An 18,051-nucleotide genomic window follows, 5' to 3' on the forward strand; every position below is an offset into this window, starting at 1 on the left:
CTGGAAGGCCTGTGATGCCAGAAGCTAAGCTGTCATCTTGAGATTAAGAGGATGTGTAACTGTGGATAAGACAGTCTTCACATCCTTGAGCTGCTGAACCAAAGTGAGAGCAACCTCCCCCACCCTTCTAACTTTAGAATTCTGAAATGTAAGAAAAGTAGCCTGATATTTTAAAGCAACTGTTATGCTTTATCTTGCTTATAATTTAATGCATTTATGAGTGATATAGTGACAGGTGAACAAAAGTCACCAGTTCAATGGAACACACTGAAAATATATTAAAGACAGAAGAATTTTTTTTATTCTTATCACATAATTTTATTTTTAAGTAAAAAATTTTTTTAATTTATTTTTTTTAATCTACATCCAAGTTAGTTAGCATATAGTGCAACAATGATTTCAGGAGTAGATTCCTTAATGCCCCTTACCCATTTAGCCCATCTCCCCTCCCACAACCCTTCCAGCAACTCTCTATTCTCCAAATTTAATAGCCTCTTATGTTTTTGTCCCCCTCCTGTTTTTATATTATTTTGGCTTCCCTTCCCTTATGTTCATCTGTTTTGTCTCTTAAAGTCCTCATATGAGTGAAGTCCTATGATATTTGTCTTTCTCTGACTAATTTCACTTAGCATGATACCCTCTAGTTCCATCCACATAGTTGTGAATGGCAAGATTTCATTCTTTTTGATTGCCAAGTAATACTCCATTGTATATATAAACCACATCGTCTTTATCCATTCATCCATCGATGGACATTTGGGCTCTTTCCATACTTTGGCTATTGTTGATAGTGCTGCTATAAGCACTGGGGTGCATGTGCCCCTTTGAAAAGGCATACCTGTATCCCTTGGATAAATACCTAGTAGTGCAATTCCTGGGTTGTAGGGTAGTTCTATTTTTAATTTTTTGAGGAACCTCCATACTGTTTTCCAGAGTGGCTGCACCAGTTTGCATTCCCACCAGCAGTGAAAAAGAGATCCTCTTTCTCCGCATCCTCACCAATATCTGTCATTGCCTGAGTTGTTAATGTTAGCCATTCTGACAGGTGTAAGCTAGTATCTCATTGTAGTTTTGATTTGTATTTTCCTGATGAGGAGTGATGTTGAGCATTTTTTCATGTGTCGGTTGGCCATCTGGATGTCTTCTTTGGAGAAGTGTCTATTCATGTCTTTTGTCCATTTCTTTACTGGATTATTTGTTTTTTGGGTGTTGAGTTTGGTAAGATCTTTATAGATTTTGGACACTAACCCTTTATCTGATATGTCGTTTGCAAATATCTTCTCCCATTCTGTCAGTTGCCTTTTAGTTTTGCTGATTGTTCTCTTCTCTGTGCAGAAACTTTTTATTTTGATGAGGTGCCAATAGTTCATTTTTGCTCTTGTTTTCCTTGCCTCTAGAGACGTGTTGAGTAAGAAGTTGCTGTGGCCAAGGTCAAAGAGGTTTTTACCTGCTTTTTCCTCTAGGATTTTGATGGCTTCCTATCTTACATTTAGGTCTTTCATCCATTTTGGGTTTATTTTTGTGTATGGTATAAGAAAGTGGTCCAGGTTCATTTTTCTGCATATTGCTGTCCAGTTTTCCCAGCACCACTTGCTGAAGAGCCTGTCTTTATTCCACTGGATACTCTTTTCTGCTTTGTCAAAGATTAGTTGGCCGTACGTTTGTGGGTCCATTTCTGGATTCTCTACTCTGTTCCATTGATCTGAGTGTCTGTTTTTGTACCAGGACCATACCGTCTTGATGACTACAGCTTTGTAATACAGCTTGAAGTCTGGGAGGGTGATGCCTCCTGCTTTGGTTTGCTTTTTCAAGATTGCTTTGGCTATTCGGGGTCTTTTGTGGTTCCATACAAATTTTAGGATTGTTTGTTCTACCTCTATGAAGAATGCTGGTGTTATTTTGATAGGGATTGCATTGAATATGTAGATTGCTTTGGGTGGTGTCGACATTTTAACAATATTTGTTCTTCCTATCCAGGAGCATGGAATATTTTTCCATTTTTTGTGTCTTCTTCAATTTCCTTCATAAGCTCTCTCTAGTTTTCAATGTATAGATTTTTTACCTCTTTGGTTATGTTTATTCCTAGGTATTTGATGGGTTTTGGTGCAATGGTAAGTGGGATGGATTCTTTGATTTCTTTTTCTGTTCTTCATTATTGGTGTATAGGAATGCAACGGATTTCTGTGCATTGATTTTATATCCTGCCACTTTGCTGAATTCATGGATCAGTTCTAGCAGGTTTTTCATGGAATCTTTTGGGTTTTCCATATAGACTATCATGTCATCTGCAAACAGTGAGAGTTTGACATCCTCCTGGCTGATTTGGATATCTTTTATTTCTTTGTGTTGTCTGATTGTTGAGGCTAAGACTTCCAAACCTATGTTGAATAACAGTGGTGTGAGTGGACATCCTTGTCTTGTTCCTGACCTTAGGGGGAAAGCTCTCAGTTTTTCCCCATTGAGGATGATATTAGCATTGGATCTTTCATATATGGCTTTTATAATCTCGGGGAATGATCCTTCTATCCTTACATTCTTAAGAGTTTTTATCAAGAGAGGATGCTGTACTTTGTCAAATGCGTTCTCTGCATCTATTGAGAGGATAATGTGGTTCTTGTCCTTCCTTTTATTGATGTGATGAATCACAATATTTGTTTTGTGGATACTGAACCAGCCCTGCATCCCGGTATAAATCCCACTTGGTCGCGGTGAATAATTTCTTTAATGTATTGTCAGATCCGTTTGGCTAATATCTTGCTGACGATTTTTGCATCCATGTTCATCAGGGAAATTGGTTGGTAGTTTTCCTTTTAGTGGGGTCTTTCTCTGGTTTTGGAATCAAGGTAATGCTGACTTCATGGAAAGATTTTGGAAGTTTTCCTTCCATTTCTTCTTTTTGGAACAGCTTCAAGAGAATAGGTATTAACTCTTCTTGAAATGTTTAATAGAATTCCCCTGGAAAGCCATCTGGCCCAGAACTCTTGTTTTTTTGGGAGATTTTTGATTACTAATTTGATTTCTTTACTGGTTATGGGTCTGTTCAAATTTTCTATTTCTTCCTGTTTCAATTTTGGTATTTGATATTTCTAGGAATTTTTCCATTTCTTCCAGATTGCCCATTTTATTGGCATATAATGTTCACAATAGTGTCTTATTGTTTTTATTTCTGTTGTTTTGGATGTGATCTCTCCCATTTCATTCTTGATTTATTTATTTGGGTCCTTTCCTTTTTCTTTTTGATCAGACTGGCTAAGGGTATATCAATTTTGTTAATTCTATCAAAGAACCAGCTTCTGGTGTGATTGATCTGTTTTACTGGGTTTTTTTGGTTTTTCGTTTTTTGGTTTTGATAGCATTGATTTCTGCTCTAATCTTTATAATTTCCTGTCTTCTGCTCGTTTGGGGTTTTATTTACTCTTCTTTTTCCAGAACTTTGAGGTGTAAGGTTAGGTTGTATATCTGAGACTTTTCTTCCTTCTTTAGGAAGGCCTGGATTGCTATGTACTTCCCTCTTTTGACCACCTTTGCCCCGTCCCAGAGGTTTTGGTCTGTGGTGTTATCATTTTCATTGGCTTCCATGTACTTTTCAATTTCCTCTCTAACATCTTGGTTAGCTCATTCATTCTCCAGTAGGATGTTCTTTAGTTTTCAAGTATGTGCTATCCTTTCAAATTTTTTCTTGTGGTTGATTTTGAGTTTCATAGCATTGTGGTCTGAAAACATGCATGGTATTATCTTGAACTTTTTGTACTTGTGGAGGGCTGATTTGTGTCCCAGTATGTGATCAATTCTGGAGAACGTTCCATGTGCACTGGAGAAGAATGTGTATTCTGCTGCTTTAGGATGAAGTGTTTGGAATATATCTGTTAAGTCCATCTGGTCCAGTGTGTCATTCGAAGCCATTGTTTCCTTGTTGATTTTCTGTTTAGTTGAACTGTCTGTTGCTTTGTAAGTGGGGTGTTGAAGTCCCGTACTATTATGGTATTATTATCAGTGAGTTTCTTTATGTTTGTGATTAATTGATTTCTATATTTGGGTTCTTTCACATTTGGAGCATAAATGCTTTCAATTGTTAGGTCTTCTTGGTGGATAGACCCCTTAATTATGATATAATGCCCTTCTTCATCTCTTATTACAGTCTTTATTTTGAAGTTTAGATTGTCTGATATAAGTATGGCTATTCCTGCTTTCTTTTGTCAACCATTAGCAGGATAGATGGTTCTCCATTCCCTTACTTTCAATCTGAAGGTGTCTAGGTCTAATGTGGGTCTCTTGTAAACAGCATATAGATGGATCTTGTTTTCTTATCCATTCTGTTACCCTATGTCTTTTGATTGGAGCATTTAATCCATTGATGTTTAGAGTGAGTACTGAAAGATATGAGTTTATTGCCATTATGTTGCTTGTAGAGTTGGAGTTTCTGGTGGTGTTCTCTGGTCTTTTCTAGTCTTTGTTGCTGTTGATCTTTGTTTTCCCCCATCTTTTCTCCCTTCAGAGAGTCCCCCTTAAAATTTCTTGCAGGGCTGGTTTAGTGGTCACAAACTCCTTTCATTTTTGTTTGTCTGGGAAACTTTTAATCTCTCCTCCTATTTTGCCTTGCTGGACAAGGAATTCTTGGCTGCATATTTTTCTGATTCAACACATTGCATATATCCTGCCACTCCTTTCTGGCTTGCCACATTTGTGTGGATAGGTCCACTGCAAACCTGATCAGTCTTCCATTGTAGATTAAGGACTTTTTTCCCTTGCTCTTTTCATGCTTCTTTCCTTGCCTGAGTATTTTGTGAATTTGGCTAGAAGATGCCTTGTTGATGGTTGGTTTTTGGTAAATCTAATGGGGGTCGTCTGTGCTTCCTGGATTTTGATGTCTGTGTCTTTCCCCAGGTTAGGAAAGTTTTCTGCTATGATTTGCTCACATAACCCTTCTACCCCTTTTTCTCTCTTCATCTTCTGGGACCCCTATGATTCTGATATTGTTCCTTTTAATGAGTTACTGATTTCTCTAATTCTTAAATCGTGCTCTTTTGCCTTAGTCTCCCTCTTTTTTTTCTGCTTCATTATTCTCTGTAAGTTTGTCCTCTATATGGCTGATTGCTGTTCTGCCTCATCCATTCTTGCTGCCATGGCAATCCATTCAAGATTGCAGCTCAGTTATAGCATTTTTAATTTCATCCTGACTAGCTTTTACTTCTTTTATCTCTGCAGAGAGGGATTCTCATCTATTTCCTACCCCAGCTAGTATTCTTATTATCATGATTCTAAATTCTTGTTCAGGCATCTTGCTTGTATCTGTGTTAAGCCCCTGGCTGTCATTTCTTCCTGCTCTTTCCTTTGGGGTGAATTCCCTTGTTTCATCATTTTGAAGGGAGAAAAAATTGATAAGGTAAAAAAAATTAAAATTAAAAAATAATTAAAAACAACACACACACACGAATCAAATAAATGATGCTAGGTTCTAGGTGTGTTTTGGTCTGGTTATTGAAATGAGCTTGATAGATTAGAGAAAAAAAGGGGGAAAAAAGAAAAATGTTTGAAAATTCGAGAAAATGAATACAATGAAATAGAATAAAATGAAATGATGGAAGTAAAATAGAATTTGAAAAATTTACAAAAAGGTAAGAAATATAGAAGAAATTAAAGGAAAATATTTTTAATAAAAATTGAGAATAAAAATACATTTTTTCGGGGCGCCTGGGTGGCGCAGTCGGTTAAGCGTCTGACTTCAGCCAGGTCACGATCTCGCGGTCCGTGAGTTCGAGCCCCGCGTTGGGCTCTGGGCTGATGGCTCAGAGCCTGGAGCCTGTTTCCGATTCTGTGTCTCCCTCTCTCTCTGCCCCTCCCCCGTTCATGCTCTGTCTCTCTCTGTCCCAAAAATAAATAAACGTTGAAAAAAAATACATTTTTTCTCTTTCTGTATTCAAGAAAAAGAAATGAAAATGAAGAAAAAAAAAAAAGAAAATTGAATAGATGGACCAACGAACAGACCAAAATATGATTGCAATTACATTGGTTTCCCCTAGGTGTCAAACTATGAAGAGCTTTATAGTCCATAAACTAAACAGGCCAAGTGACTTATGTTCCTGTACAGTGAGGTTGACTTAGTTGGCAGGACTTAGTGTAACAGCTCTGTTCTCCACTAGATGGCGCTGCTTAGCTTACTGAGGTGGATTGTTGTGGCGCTTGTAGGTGTGTATGCGCATGCACAGAAGAGGTGAAAATGGTGTCACCCAGCTACCCAGTCTCTAGTATTAGAACTGTGCGTTCTCTCCGACCAGTAATCGCACACCCGTCCTTTGTCTCTGGCTTCCGTCCACTCCCTGCTTTTACACTGTCTGTGACCAAGCCATCAGGTTGTCAGGTGGCACTTCCCTCCTGAGTTTTATCTCACATGTGGCTGAGTTTCCCAACCCCTCACTTCTGAGGGACTGTGACCTGCTGAGATCTTCTGGGGGAGGGTCCCACCGAGCTGGTGGTCCAGTGCCAGCTGCACCCAGGAACGTTCATGGGACCATGCTGCTTCCAATGCCCAGAGACTGTGGCTGGGTGCCAGCCTGCCCCAGGAAAAGTTCATGTGATCGTGTGGCAGCAGCATTTCAGGGATTATGGCAAATCACAACATGCATCTGGCACCAGGCTTCACCCTTAACGACCTTGTTCCAGCACCAGTGAATGTGGTTGTTCTCTGGGGTCTGCTGGGACTGGGTGGCCCCACAGCTTCTACCAAATGTCCTTCCAGCAGGGGAACTGCTTCTCCTGTGTGGCCCAATGACCCCCGGACTTCACTCTGCTCCTGGGGATTCTCCCTTCTCACCAAAGCACCACCAGGTATCCAGCTGTGGAGTGTCAGACTCTGTGCTCCCCGTTTATAGAGTCTTAAAGGAATTTAAACCCTCTCATTTCTCCTTTCTCCCATTTTTGTTTAGTCCCTGTGGCTGTTTCCACTTTTCCACTTTCTCTCCAGCTGCTTTTGGTGGGGGTGCTTTTCCTGAACTCGCCCCCCATCTCTGTCCTCTCTCCATAAGCAAAACAGCTCTCTGCCCTCCATGGCTTCTCTCTCCCCCAGTTCACCTCTCTGCACAGTGAACCTGCTGAGTTCTGTAGTTCAGGTTGTTCAGATTGTTGTGTTAATTCTCAAATCAGTTTTCTAGGTGTGCAGGATGGTTTAGTGTTGATCTGGCTGCATTTCACGGATGCGAGATGCAAAAAAAAACTTCCATACTGTTCTGCCATCTTGGCTCCTCAAGAGAAGAGATTTTTGATCAAGCAGCATCTTGCAAAGACAGGAAGCAACAGAAGTAAACAACAGGTGTTTTTTAATTATAAGAAGAATGAATTAAAAGGATAATGAAATACACAGTCCTGGGTCTTTGGGTTTCCTGGCTACACCTTTCTTGGCTTCAGGTTCATCAACTGTGAAATGAAAAGACTTAGACTCAATGACCTCCAAAGTTCCTTTTATTGCTATGAGGCTACGAATATAAGGATAGTTCTATTCTTTCTCTGAGCCTGGAAATTATATAAATGTAGGGACATTGATTCTTGGATGTGAAGAAGAGAGTGTATGTGGGCCCAGTTTTTTGCCATAAAATCAATGAGAGTTGAATGGAGGAATCTCTGAGAGCCAGAGAAGGTCAGGCTGAAGTTGTACAACGTGAATTATTCATGGTGTAGGGCTGTAGTGTTCTGGTCATTTTCCAAAAGTGCTCTTCAAAGAAGATCAAAATTGGAGAGGTGAACTGCATAAGGGATTTGTTGACAAACATGGGTGTAAAACAAAAAAAATCAAAGTACAGGATGGGAGGGTATGTATACAACAAAAATGAATAAAAAGTATCAGAAATATCTACCAGTCATGTCTAAAGTTTAAAAAAAGCAAATTATTCAACACTTGAGAATATCAAAAGTAAGAAAAGTTGATTATATACTTTATAGTTCTTTATAATGCAGTAAGACCAATGAAGAAATGGTAATTAGCACAATGTGTATAGATTTATTTAACACACGTACATATAGTATTTAACAAAAACCCAACAGTGTTGACAAAGAGAATGTAAAAGTAATAGACTTTGGTTTTGCTTCTCTTTAATCCACTAAACAAAGTGATTTTCAAATAAGAAAGTTTTAAAACCTACTTTTATAAAAAGTAATAAAATAGCAAGATCATGCAAAATATACTAAAAGCAAATTTAATCCATTTTAATTGTTCCTTTGCTAAGCTAAAGTCCATCATATAGAAGAAATCCAAGATTTTAAACATGCGATTTCAGAAACTCTTGAAACCTGAGATCATGGTAACCAGAAGCGGTTTGTTCCCCCCCTGTACTGGAAATAATTAAATGTTCTAGTTTGTAAAATTACCGATTCAAATTGGAAACCTTATCAAAATCATCACACTCAACTTGGAAAATGCAAATTAGGAAACCTTAAGATCAGTACCACCCAAATCACATAATAGATTATCCCATAAATTCTGTGAAAACAGATGGAAAATGAAGAAGGTAAGGTTAAAAACTATCACGTGCTCACTAGGAACAAGCATGGATCCTAGGAGACAGTGAAGATCATCCAAAAGATGGGGCAAGGAGGATCAGGGCAGGAAAGAACAGTGACATAAGGTGAGTCCTGGCCCCTTGCTAAATGGATCTCCCTTAGTATGAATTGGAGATATGGCGAGTTTCAAAGACCTTCCTCACCTGGTAGGTAGGACACACTTTGAACCACAGCAGGTAGACTGTGGGATTATAGATTAACCGTTCCGCTGTCTGCCCCAGAATCTTTGGCATGTGTCTCACCGACTATAGCCTCTTGGGCCCAGCCCTATACGGCACTCATAAATTCAATTCCAAACTTTTTGAAGGTATCGTGTCATATCTTTAGGAGACTATTTATTTTTCTATCTAGAGCACAAGTGCAGCTTGATAAAGTTCCTTGTTGTCTTCCTCGTGAACACACATGCATGCACACACACACATGGTTTGTACATACACACATATGCACACACATTCCTAATTCATCCTTTCCCTGACAGTGTAGCCTTGGGAGAATCCTCCCATTTTGTGGGAACATTAGGTCAGATGCCTAACTTCTGTAGGGGCAATCAAGCCCTTTCATTAAGGAAATGATCAAACATCCCAAGGTCAAGCGACAGCAAAGGCTGTCACTGTCTCACTTACCATTTTGGTTTCCTTTTTCCTTCTCTTTTATAGTTTCTTGTGGATGTCTCAAATTTATTGTAATGTATTTATAAGGAGATCTGTAATATCATTTCTAACGTTTTTAGCAGTTTTGTATTAGAAGGACTTCTTTTCTAAAAAACTATTTCAGCATACTGCTGAAATGGCAATGTTTAATAAATTATTTAGAATTATTTTATGAAATATAGTATACACATTATATACATGCAGAAAAGTGCATGTCATAAATGTACTACTGAGCAAAGAATCAAAAAATGAACCTAACCATATGATGTGATCCAGGTTAATAAATGGAACATTACCAACTCTCACTTCATGCCCCTTATAACTACAACCATTTCCCTCTACCCAAAGATTACTAGGATACTGATTTCTAACACTACAGATTTATTTTTGCATAATTTTAAATGTAATCTACTGTATAAATTATATTGTGCCTAAATTCTTTTGTTCAATATTAAGTTTAGAAGAACTATTCATTTTGTTTCATTTAGCTGTATTAATTTTCACTGTTGTTGTTTTTTATTTATTTTGAAAGACAGAGTGAGAAAGTGCACATATACATGAGAGGGAGGGAAAGAGAGAGAGAAAATTTCAAGCAGGCTCCATGCTATCAGCACAGAGCTTCACATGGGGCTCAATCTCACGAACTGATCTCAGCAACCATGAGATCATGACCTGATCCAAGAGTAGGATGCTTAACTGACTGAGCCACCCAGGCACCCCCCAGTGCTGTTGTTTCTGTTGTATGCATATACCACAATATATTTATCAATATTACTATTGGGCATTTTTTTTAAGTTTTTGATTATAAATAATGTTGGTATGAACATGGTTGCATGTGGCCTTTGGGTGCATATGTAAGAGTATTTATGTTAGGAATTACCTAAGAAGAAATGTGAAAATATTGGATCATAAGATATTTCAGTGTTTGTAGATAACAGCAAACAGCTTTCTTAAATGTTTACACAAATTCACCCTATGATCAGAAGTAAAGACTTCTTCTGACTTAGTGTTTGCCAACTCTTAGGAATTCAATTAAAACACTTTTAAGTTATTTTTGGGGGGCATGTATTGGTATCAAACTGCACTTATAATTTGCATTTCCCTGATGACTAAAGAAATTGAACAATTTTAATAAGTCTATTGGATGTTAAATATCTCTTGTGAATTTCTAATTTAAGTAGTTTGCCTATTTTTTATTAAGTTGTTTTCCTTATTTGTTGTTTAGTGATTAATTTATATGTACTTGGATAGGAGCTTCTATGGTTATACGTCTTGCAAATATCTTCTATTATGGTTATTTTTATACTTTGGATTTCATAACTTTTCATGAGCATGCGTTTTCATTAATACAGTCTGATTTATCAAATTTTTCTTTATAGTTAGTGCTTTTGGGTTTAAGAACTTGGCCTATTCCTGTAGCATGGCAGTATCTTATCATTTAGATTCTAATTCTAGAAGTTTTATTATTTTACTTCTTTAATTATATATAAAATTGACCTGAAATTGGTTTCTATGTGTGGACATTTCCTTCTTTGGTTGTTTACTAAGATTTTATTTTCGCTTTTGGCAAAAACAGATATTGAAATTCATCAAATGCTTTGTTTGCATCTGTTGAGATGATCATACTTTTTCTCCTTTATTTTCATAATATAGCAAATTACATTGTCTTCTAATATCTAACACCATTTTATTCTTGGAGTAAATCCAACCTTGGTCATAATGTATTATTCCTATATTTTCTGGGTTTGATTTTCCAGTGTTTTGCTCAATATTTCTGTGTATGTCAGTTTTTATATTCAGATCCTGCTGAAATTTTAAAATAAATGGAGAAATGCTCCCTCCTTTTCTTGTCTTGGGAGAGTTTGTGTAAGAGTTGAATTACTTTTTCCTAAATGTTAGTGGAATTCACTGATGAAACAATTTTGGTCTAGTTTTCTTTGAGGAAGTTGTATAATTATGGGAATAGAGGTTGGACTGTTCAGATTCTCTCTACATTTTTGTGCTAGTGTTTGTAAATTGTGTTTTCTTGAAATTTTCTCATTTTCTATAAATTTTCAAATTTGTTGGGATATATTTGCTATTGCGCTTGTTAATTTCTAAATCTATGGAGATTCTACGGTTACTTTTTGTTGATTTCTAACCTATTTCTCTGTGATCAGAGAATATAATCTACACAACTTAAATTCTGTTTACTATCCCAGAATTTGATTATGATTAATGTTCTGTGCGTATTTGAAAAGGACGGCAACTTATAAATGGATCACTATATACAATTTAGTTGCAGAGTTAATCATGCTATTCAAATCTTTTATACCCTTACTGAAATTCCGTTTCATTGAAAAGCTTCCCAAAATGACTGTTGATTTAATCATTTTCCCTCTTACTTCTGTTGTTTTTTTGCTTCTATTTTCTGAATCGTAGCTAATATGAATTTAGGTCTATTTTCTGTTCTTGTCAATTGAAACTTTCATTTTTAGGAAGTATACCCTTTATGTCCAGCAATGCCTTTCACATTCCCACCAGAAAGACCGCCCTCTGGGATCGGTTCATCCAGGGGTGAGTGGAGAGTGCATCCAGCTTGCAGTCACCTGTCTTCATCTTACCACTGCACTTTTCCCCACTTATTCCTGCCTGATCTTACCTACTCTTGCTGATAAAACTCTTCTCAGTTTTCTTTCTGACTTTTAAAGATATTTTGAAAAGAAATCCTTCCTATATACCTTAAAAAATCACATCCTATATTTTGTTTATGGTTATGTGCTCAAAAATATTATTTGCACTTTAATAGATTAAATTTTTATCTTCAACTTCTGTTTAAGTGAGTTTACCTTTCATATGTCGACAGGTAATCAATCTACCCATTCTCTTTCCAAATAACTATACATTTTGAGTTAAACTATTTCAAATGTTTTTAATGTTTATTTATTTTCAGAGACAGAGAGAGAGAGAGAGTGAGAGAGAGAGAGAGAGGAGGGGCAGAGAGAGAGAGACAGAATCCCAAGCAGGCCCCGTGCCATCAGCACGGAGCCCAAAATGGGGCTCGATACTATGAAATCTGAGCTGAAACCAAGAATTGGATGCTCAACTGACTGAGCCACCCAGGCACTCCTAAATTAAAATATTTCAAATTAAGCATATGCATGTCCCCAGAAAAATTAACTCAGAGGGAAACTATGGACCAACGCATGATCTAAGATCACCACGTTTACTTGGTGAATTAAGCCCAATTATTGCCTTTGCACAACTAAATCAGGAACAGAATCATTACTTAAACTGAAAAATAAAACCCAGTAAACCTCGAAAACCCAAATCTTACTGCATTACCAAATACTTCTGAAGAACAGCAATGAAACAGAGGTCACAGTAAGGCGATCATTTCCCTCCTGGTCAGTGCATTTCAGAGCTTATCAAATCTTGAATACAGCATAGCCAGACCTTATTTTTAATATTTCCTAATTGTGTGGTGAGAGATGCTCCTGTAGTTTGAAATGTGTTTCCGTAGCATCTCAGAGAACTTTTTACACTTTGAGGATTTGTGAGCTCACATATTGTAAATAGGCAATTGTACACCTTTAGGTTTATTTTCCTCCCCTCGCCATAAATATCAGATGCTATAATTAACGAAAGGCATGAAAATGGAGTACAAAATAGATGATGTGTCTCCCAAAAGTACAACTTTGAAAGAAAAAAATCCCTGTAAAGCAACGGGAACGTACTCTGTGATTATGTGCTCTGGGGCAGTTACACAGCAAGCATGATGGGGATTACAAATTTGCTTGCTCTGGCAGGAAGGATATGCCTATTAACAGAAACCAGCTGTTCAGAAAAAATGCTATGCCCAAAGTAGTGGAAGGATGTCTTAATTTAGCTGTGGGCCACATTTATTACTGCCGGAAAAAAAAATCACAGAAACCATCACCTCTGTTCAATGAATAACAACATTCTTGTGAATGTATGCGACACAAAGGAAATATTAAGAATAGTTCATCTAAAGCAAATCAATCTCCATGGTTTAACCACTCTTTTCTTTCACCACAGGATGTCTCTGGGCTTTCCAACTTGTTATTTCCATCCAGGCCTCTGCAAGGAGGGAAATGAATCAACTTAGAAAACCTTCGTGCTTTCCTTTTCAGAGTGACCGATGGACTTAGATAGGTCACTCAGAACATTCCCTCTGCACTGAGGACAGAAGAAACCGCATCTAGAATTCGCTGAGCATCAAATCGCTCTGCTTTTCTTACTCTATGACTTTCGTGCAAATTTCTAGTCTCTTCCTAAATTTGAGTGAAATTATGTCACAGCTTATCAATATATGGCTTATGGAAATATTTAACTCTAAGATGTAAAAGGCATGAAGATAGAAAAAGGTCTAATTGAAATATGTAGGGTCCAGAATTATTTCAAGTTCTGAAACGTCTTCATTTCCAGAACGCCCCCCTTGCTGTTTTATCAAGGGGGGCGTTCTGGAAATGAAGACGTTTCAGAACTTGATTATCCCCCCGATTATCACGTACGGATTTTAAAAAAATATTTATTTATTTTTGAGACAGAGAGAGAGAGAGAGAGACAGAGACAGAGCACGAGCAGGGGAGGACCAGAGAGGGAGGGAGACACAGAATCCAAAACAGGCTCCAGGCTCCGAGCTGTCAGCACAGAGCCGGACGCGGGGCTCGAACTCATAAACCATGAGATCATGACCTGAGCCAAAGCCGGACGCTCAACTGACTGAGCCACCCAGGCACCCCTAATGTACGTATTTTTATCGAGGACCTATCAGTGGCCAGATGAAGTAGAAAGTGCTATATATGTAACATTCGGTAAGATAAATTGCCTCTTGCAGCTTAGTTGAGGCAAAACAATCAATGATTGCAAACCTGAACAACAGGCACTATGGAGACGCTCACGATGGAGACACTAAGGAGATTATAAGAGCATAGAGAAGGAGCACTGGGGAAAAGTGGGCTTGGGGTGTGCATTTGTGTGTTTGTGTGTATGTGTGTGTATGTGCCTATATATGCTCTTCCACAGGAAACTGACACTGAAATCAAGAATTAAAACAACAATTGGACTGGTACAATTTTCCTGGCGGATGATCTAGGGAAAGGCATTCCAGACAAAGGGATCAGTATGGGCAGAGGCTTTTGAGGAACTAAGTAAACGATGGCGCTCTCCCAAAGAATGTGACAGCATGGAGTATGGAGGCGTGCAGAGAGAGGCTGTAGGGTTTTGTGAGCAATGCCAAGAAGCTGGAACTTTACCCTAAGAAACACGGGCAAACCTTGAAGGATTTGAAGCAAAGGAATGACATTAGATTTAGGCGTAGAGACTTCTGAGCCAAATTATAGAAAGAGCCCAAATGTCCATCAACTGATGAATGGATAAACATGGTGTGGTGTGTATATACAATGCAGTACTTTGACCCTTAACGACGTCCTGGAGACCAAGGACTAACCTGACATGCGCTAAGTATCCAGGACTGACGATATTTTCTGGGACGCTGGATGAGTTTGGTAAATATTTGTTTTGCGTGGCTGAATAAGTGAGTAAAAAGCCTGTGAGTATCTAATCATCTCTCTTCGCCAGAGATAATACAGAAGCTGACGTCTTGCCTGACCCTGACCTACAATATCTGTCTTTAGCCTCAGTACTGTTCCGAAACAAGCTCTCAAATGTCTCAGCGGTTGGGTTTTAGCAGTCACAAATGTGGTTTATTACAGCAAATGTTTACCGAAAAGTTCACGTGCATGTCAGCATGGCAGGTGTGAGAGAGAAAATTAAGACAGAAATGCCAGGTCTTCATCAACAAGCAGCTTATAACCTCACTTCCCTTCTCCTATACATAGTTTTCCCCAATCTTGTATCCTACTTTTTGCAATTGAACGGAATCTTCATTGCATCAGGGTAATTCTGGAACTATCATCTTTATTCAATGTCTCTCTGTATCAGTTTTGTAACCACTTGAGGGACTTGATATGATTTTACTCCCCTAAGTGTTGGCCAACTCTCTGTTGTAATTAGAGGAAGGTTTCCCTTTAAGTTTATTTTACAAATAAGTTGATCATTTGGAACTTGATCATATTTTGCTGCTATCCACAGTATAGCATGAAACACTCAAAATTAGTTCCATTATTTGTACCATATTAAAATTTGATTTTAACAGATGGCTACTGACAACTCTGCATTTGCAGGGAAAAACCCATTTGTTGTTGCAATTTTAATGTGCACGGACTGGGTTTGCTTCATACATGAACAAGCTGAAGCTGTTCCACCATCTTAAATTCTGTCCTAGTCATTCTGGATTTCTTTTCCACATTCCATTTTCTTAACTGCTCTGTAAACTCACAAGTTTGAAAGTGACAGATCCTTATAATACAGTCTTCTGGAAAGACTGTTTGATACATTTCTTGGTAATGCTTCCACAGGTTAATTTCTGGTTAAGAGAAAGAATTGCGTTAAATACACTGATAGGGAAATTGTGAAAAAAAAAAAAAAACCCCACAAATGTTAGAACAACAAAATGCTTGGAATCCATTGTTTTGACTCTTCCATTTTGGAGGCATGAGGTCAAACAGTCTAAATCTGTAGTTTTAAATTTACCTTAAAAGCTCACGTTTTTAACGCTCAGTCCTTAGAAAATTCAAAATTTTCACTTTTTAGATTGATACAAAATTATCTTTATTTCAGAAATTATATTTAATATGACTAGACTATAAATCGTACGATTACTGCCCCCATTACTGTAAAATTCTTAATGCTGGATGCTTAAGTTTTGCCCATTTTCAGTAATTCTTGTTGTATTCATTTTCTTTTCAAGTAAGAGAAAAGAAACATTTAAGTATGTAAGAAAATTACACGATGCAGTCATAGTTCTCAATTTCTGGGCCAATTTGTAGTGTTTTTCAGCTACGCCATCAAATAAGCATTAAACACATTTATGAATTGAAAAAGAGAGAGTTGAAAACTTTGTGTGTTTGGATGATCTCCCACAGACTTTTTTTTTTTCCTGGGTGATAAATCCTGATGGGCTTTTCATACGGGCACAAAGGGGACCAGGGCATTTAAGAGTCTGGGGTTGGCCATCCCTCTGGCTGAGCTAGAGCACAGGTATTAGGCTTTTGAGGACTCTGCAGAGAACACTGGAGGTCTCAAGGGTATTGAGGAAGAGTCTCCCTTCTGCTAGACTTGGACCCAAGCATCTCAGGTGAGTGCTTCTCCCTCCCCTCCCCCCCCCCCCCCAAGGACAACAACAATGAAGGCAATTAACATGAATTGATGGCTAATTAGGTACCAATCTCCGGGCTGCTTTATAAGCACCACCTCCTTCAATGCCCTCTGTGAAGTAGGTTTCAAGTCTACAAGGCAGAGATGAGCAAAGCGGAGTTTACGGGAATTAGGGAATTTATCAAAAGTCATGAAAGGAGTAGAGATTTAATCTCACAGCCCGGGTCTTCGCAGGAGGCATTCGGTCTCTCTCTGGTTCCCACCTGTACCCGAGCAGCCCCTGTTGTGAAGCAGGCACAGGCTTTCCATCCTACGATTCTTAGTACCTGTGTCCTCATGGACTTTTCCATCTCTTTCTAGCATAACCTGCTTTCAAGTGATTCCAAAATATAGCAATTGATTATCTCAGTGTTAAGGACGGAGACACCCCACTTCTCTCCGAGGGAATCTGCCCTCAACTCTTGGACCGTGCCAGCACATCTACCAGAGAAGTCTCTGAGCTGATTTTGTAAGATATCAGTGGAGGGCGGCGTATTGCCCCCACTCCACTGATGTTTTAAGGTTTTGGGGGTGCTTTTCAGAGCTTGATCTACATCTCCTCTCTCCTAGATTTCTGATGCTATTATCCATCTGAAGGAGGAATGCCATCCCGGAGAATCGCCATGTGGTCTGACGCTATTGCCATGGGCATCCTTCGAGCTGAGTAAAGCAAAGCAAATTGTTAAGACGCTGCTTATTCCCACCTGGAATGTTTGACTATGGAAAAGTATTCTTAATCCAGTTGCATTGGGAAGATCAACTGACAGGTAATGACCAACCATGCTTTTCTCAAACAACAGCCAGACGGTTGGCTGCCATGGAATGGATTTCCTGGGCAGCTTCAGCCTTTCAGTGACTCACCCCCTCATTCACAGCCATTGCTAAATTTCTCCCAGGGGCTAGGATGTAAAATCTTCCCTGTGTTTATTTCTCTGCTTATGCTCCCTCTGGAAGCCAAACATTATGAGTCCCTTCTTTGATGCAGGCAAATATAAAATCAGAAATACGATTCTTTCTTTAAAAAAGAATCAGCCTTAATTAAAAGAAAGCCAGGCAATGTCCTGGGGGGGGGGGGAGAATACTTGTATATTCAGTTTCCATCTTAGAAATCCCTCTGAGTGCTCATAAGAAAGCTGAAATCCTGACCTAGTAAACTAGATAAAAAAGCATTGGTTGGGTAACCAGATTTGAAGTAAATTTCTCAAGCAAGCTTAAGCTTACCCGTGCTCTGCCTTTGGGAGGGTGATGATTTTTGTTATGTTTCCCAGCCAGCGTAAAGAGATAAGGGCATTCCTCAGTTAAAATGTAACATCTTAAACATAAGCCTTGGTATTTATGTTGCAAGTTTGTGAACTGCATTTCAGATAATTGGGGAGAGTCTAACTTGACAGCAGGAGGGAGGGAAGCAGTGATTGTTTACAGTTTGCATTTATGGTTAAAAAACACAGATAGGATCGCCTTTAATGAATGTGTTGTTTTTTAATCATCTCTTCACTCTAAAGCTAAGTTCTTTATTAGGAATACATACAGGAACCTCAGTAAAATTTCCAGTATTTGGAAGCAGTTAGATTTCCTGTCTCCTAACTGCAGA

Source organism: Leopardus geoffroyi, chromosome A2, assembly GCF_018350155.1.
Source record: "Leopardus geoffroyi isolate Oge1 chromosome A2, O.geoffroyi_Oge1_pat1.0, whole genome shotgun sequence".
Lineage (NCBI taxonomy): Eukaryota > Metazoa > Chordata > Mammalia > Carnivora > Felidae > Leopardus > Leopardus geoffroyi.